This window comes from Coffea arabica, chromosome 10e (assembly GCF_036785885.1).
Source record: "Coffea arabica cultivar ET-39 chromosome 10e, Coffea Arabica ET-39 HiFi, whole genome shotgun sequence".
In the NCBI taxonomy this organism is placed as follows: Eukaryota; Viridiplantae; Streptophyta; class Magnoliopsida; order Gentianales; family Rubiaceae; genus Coffea; species Coffea arabica.
In genome coordinates this window covers 40461871-40466988 of record NC_092328.1, presented here as the reverse complement: position 1 = coordinate 40466988, position 5118 = coordinate 40461871, and the positions used below count along the sequence as shown (strand labels likewise).

The window sequence follows — 5118 nt, the reverse complement described above, 5'->3', positions numbered from 1 at the left end:
AATTATATACTCACAATATAAGTCACATTGCATACCAAATTCATACAACTTCAAAAGCTAGATAATTCACGAATACATTCAATATTTTCATACATAACTCAAACTTCAATCTTTATAAGCATGAAAGGAAACAATACAACAATACACAAATTATTATAACCACATAGCTAATAGCCTAACCCTTAGTTTAGATTCAACTTAACCTTCATTAGTTTAGTCCTGGACAATCCCACTGGATTCCCTTAATAACACTAATCAAATTTCCCTAGTGAATTGTAGATCTACTACGTCTAATATCGAATCAAATAGTATTATCATTACTTAAGTACATCAGTGGCTCTTAAGTATTCTAAATGATCTCAAACATTTCATACGTTGGCTTTTCTAGTAACCTAGCAACTAGTTATCTTTATCCTTTTTGAACATTAGCCCCAAATAATCCTCCAATAAAACTTAAGGAACCACAATGTCATCGAGAACTCACCTCACATGGCAAATTCACCTCAAAAGCAGAATTGGTACTAATCTTCAAGGTCTCACTATTGGCTCTTCACCTTTTAGCTTTCAAAAGTCAGGCTTGGTCCCTTCGATCCTACTTTTCCAAACTTAATCATGATTTCTAGTCACACCATAATACTATATACTAAATTCTTTTCAATTGCCAATACTCCATTAAATGTAATATTTGGTACTCGGGTACAAGAATCTGAAAATTAGGTGATTCACAACTAAAGCTGGCCAGTCCCAAGCATGAATCACCTATATTTGAGATTCCTACCCAACATACATATCTAATTCCCTTAGCAATAGTAGTTAGCTCAACACTTAATAGGCCATTTCCCCATGGTCCGAGAACCTTTTCCCGGTTTGAGCTCAATAAGAGCTCTGATACCACCTGTGGCGACCCCACTTCCCCCTAAGGCGAACCAAAGGGTTGGCGGGCCGTCTGCCCAGCTCTCGCCAGGACTCACGCAAGCATTCTAACCCAAAACCTTTCGAAGAATAACCTAATCTATTACAAAACAATTCCTCCGAAGAAGACCGTCACTAAAACCACATTAACTTCAGAGATAGCAGCGATTTAAAATAGCCAAACGACGGCTCCTAAACATTTCACGCGTTGCGAACTGCGGAATAGAATCGTACCGTCCCAACTAAAAAAAAATTCATACAACAAAATACAACAATCAAGCCAAGCATCCAAATTAAGTTTTACACATTTTCCAGCTTCAAGTGGCAATCCAAAATAAAAAGTACATTATCCAAATTTAACACACTACAGCCCACACAAATAGTCATAGTATACAAATACATCCCAAAACGAAACATGGATAAGTTTCAAAGCCTTCAATTTCCAGAACCTGTCAAGGAAAACAAATAAACGTGGGGTGAGCTAAATCTCAGTGGTGCCCCAAAACATGCAATCAAATAAAACAAATATCACGTATCGATTTTAATTAAAGTAAACAAATAGGAAAACGTGTAACAGCACAAGGTAGGATACAGGGGCTCTCAGGAACCATTCTCCTTGCTTGATCAGAAATTACCGAAGTCGACCCTCCGTCAACTCTCACTACTTAAAGTCCATGTAGATACTCTTATTTTTCTTAGCTCCGGCCACCGAACATACCCCAGCTCCGGGCCCGCACGACAAAATAAATGAGAGCGGTAGTACTCGAGTATACCTGGTCGAGGGATTCACCCAGCGACGTTGCGTCCAGCATGAGATTAGTATAGACTGGTCGAGGGATTCACCCAGCGACGTTGCGTCCAGCATGAGGTTATTATAGACTAGTCGAGGGATTCGCCCAGCGACGTTGCGTCCAGCATGAGGTTATTATAGACTAGTCGAGGGATTCACCCAGCGACGTTGCGTCCAGCATGAGGTTATTATAGACTAGTCGAGGGATTCGCCCAGCGACGTTGCGTCCAGCATGTCGATAGTGCAAGCAGGATATTCACGAAAACATTTCAAGCAAGTCACCACTCGAACGGCTAATGTGGTAAAGTACACATAGCTCACTTCGATGGATCAAAACCATATTTCCAAATGTCACATATCAAGCCAAGAAAGCGCATTAATCAGGTAAGCATAGAACAAGCAGGGACACTCACCAAGAGTGAAGTTCAAAGGTCAAGCCGGGAATCGAATTCCGCGTCCTCGCAATATCCTAAAAACCAAATTTTGAAACTATAAGTTCTCTATTCAATTTTTAAGCTTATTCGTATAGAGGATTATCTAATATATTACTAGTTTACTTCCTCAAAGTAATTACAAAAATCTACTTAGGTTGAGACTTGACAAAAGTAGAGAAAATGTTTCTTATAGTTTTCCTTGAGATATTTTTCCTTATAGAAGGGTAACTAGTATTATTTTCTTGAAATAAGTCGATAATCCACTAAGGATTAAAACTGGTAAAAGTAATAAAATATTTCGTATAGTTTCCTTATATTACTTTTCTTTCTAAAGATGTAGCTAGAGCTGCTTTACTTGAATAAGTTTGCTTACCGAACAAGTCTTCTACGCCTTTTGTTTAAAACTATTGAAATCTCGCGTTTTTAACGAGTTTCTCAAAACAACTAGTCAGGGGCAGCTTTTAAGGAATGAAAAGAAAAGTAAGCTAGTACCTAGGATTTTAAAACAAATGAAATCATTTTCTAAGAAAAGTACTAAAGCTAATTTAAGCTTAAGAAGGAATCGTCGAGTCGGCAAAGTTTAGAAAATCCTTACGCAAGAGTTTCTACTTAAAAGTACGATACTAAGTTTTATCGTTTAATGCCAAGCACAAGCTATGTTTAAGTAATTCCCCTGAAACATTCTCGAATTCACAGGGTCGAAATGAATTTCACAATTTCGATTCCACTTCGAAATCACATTGTAACTCAGGTTTGCCAACACATCAAAATCACATTTCAATAGCAAGTCACTAGGGCTTCGTCAATCATTAGCCCTAGGTTTCAATAGATTCATTTCCGATCAAGAATAAAATAAATGACCAAGGCTTCATCAATCATTAGCACTTGGTTTTGGCAAGCTCATATTACGTCTCAACTAAATCAAAATGAATGTAAGGCCTCCAAGCAATTCCAGAAATTAACTTTCATCACCCTTTAATACTTGTATAAAATCATTCAAATGGCCAAGGGCTTCATCAATCATTAGCCCTTGACAACATCAATCGCTTCCAACCACAATTCAATCAAGAATTCAAACCACAAATAAGCTAAATGTTCGATCCAAGTCAAGAATTCAGTTTCATAAAGAAACAGGACATTCAAGCAGGACAGTCTACTTTGAGGAGTCACGGACAGCGGTACACATGGAGGAAAAATATGAAATTTCTACAGAACAAAGGCCCATGATTCTAGTTTCAAATGCCACTGACGGCACCTTAAACGGATTTTCCTACACCAAGATATAAGCATTTTACTGAGACTGGTCAGTGAAATCCGAAAATCTGAAATCTCATTTTTCACTTGTGAAAAACTCCTTTTTCTCTTTTAACACCAAAATGTTTTTATTCAACCATTCATACATTTCTTATAGAACTCCAAAACAACACATTCCAAGCATTTCCATCCATCATGATTCAAGGAAAAATTACAAACCAAGCTAAGATTCCAACTCAACCTTTGACTATCACATAAGAAATTCCAGGATGTATATACCAACATTTCTGGTTCCATCTTCCAATTTATCAATTATTTCATTGCTAAACAACTTACACAACTTAAAACTTACAACTCTTATGTATTTCTAAACCATTATATCCCAAGGGAAAAAATAAAATCAATTTCCAGAAACCAATAAAATTTTCAAAGGACAAACTGAAATTTCTGGCTCAACCTTGCGGCTTCCAAAATTTTCCAGCAACTAGTATACTTTAGATCAAATTTTCCTTTGGTTTGAACATGGTGTTAGGTACTCAAATCCAGCATGTAAACACTTAGCTAGCTAGTAAAAATTTCCACTTCAAAACTAGATTCAAACAGCAACTAAAATCATCCAAAACAAAAATCCAGAAATCTGCCCATAAGCCACGGATGAACATGCATGAAGAGATGTTCTGTTTTCATTTTATTTTTCTGGTTTAAACTAACTAATTAGCTGCATGCAGAGCCTAATTAACTTGTAATTAACTATCTAATTATGGTTATAAGCTTAAACAACAAAATTGAACCAACACAGGCTGCAATAATCAAGCTAAGCTCTCGGCAGCTCCAAAACATGCACATAACCGAACTTAATTTCTTAAAGCTCCCATCCGGCTGCCTATCATCCACATGCAAGTTCTTAGATAACTTAAACTTCTTGTTTTTTATTAGTTAAACACCTAATCAAACTCAGATTGTCGCAGGAAGTCAGAAATAAAACTACAATTTCAAGCCAGCTCCTCGGCAGAAATTTTTAACCAAAACAGAAATTTTCTAATGGTTTGATTTCAACATCCGCCTGCACAATCCTTACATGCAAGCTCAGATGTAGCTTGCTCAACTCACAATCAACTTAATTAGTCCAGAAATTACCTTAGATAGCAGCTAATCTCTCACACGAAAATTTCCAGAAATTTCTTCCTTGCTCTCGGCTTAAGAGCAGTCGGTGGTTCCTGGCTCCTAAGTTGCGGCTGGGATTGGTTGTAGCTGGTGGATTTGAGTTCGGTTGGTTGGAGTTGGCGGAGATGAAGATGCAGAATGGTGAAGCTTCCTGAAAATCTTCTCCCTGGTTTCACTCCAGCTCACGGCAGAACCAAAAAAAAAAAATTTCTGGCAGCTCACGTTTCCCCCTCCCAAGCTCACGGATGTAGTTCACCAGGTAGCCCTCTCTCTCGGATGCTCTCGGTCTAAGGCAGAGGAAGAGGTGAGGTGTGGTTGTGGAGAGGAATTGCAGTGGTTTCGGTGGAGTTGTGCAGAGAAGGAAATGAGATTTGTGAAGGCGGTATCTTGGTATTAAGAAAGAAATGGTTTGCGGTTTTGTTTGTGCAGAGAAAGAATTGGAATTGCGGTTTGTGTTTGTGATATGAAATGTGAAATAGAGCAAATGGTATTGTGGTGCCGTGGTTTACGAGAAAGGATTGCGTATAAGAATTGGTTTCGTATCGAATTGGTAATAGCTGCGGT

At 37.9% G+C, this 5118-nt stretch overlaps 1 long non-coding RNA gene across 1 annotated transcript; it reads right to left on the bottom strand.

Annotated features, from left to right (window-relative positions):
- Nucleotides 1-1195: 1195 nt before the first annotated feature.
- Nucleotides 1196-4917, bottom strand: LOC140014926 (uncharacterized). The gene is made up of 3 exons (XR_011821678.1): nucleotides 4528-4917; nucleotides 2116-2171; nucleotides 1196-1361 (listed from the first exon to the last, which is right to left on the bottom strand). It is a non-coding gene; the product is annotated as an uncharacterized lncRNA (long non-coding RNA).
- Nucleotides 4918-5118: the final 201 nt, after the last annotated feature.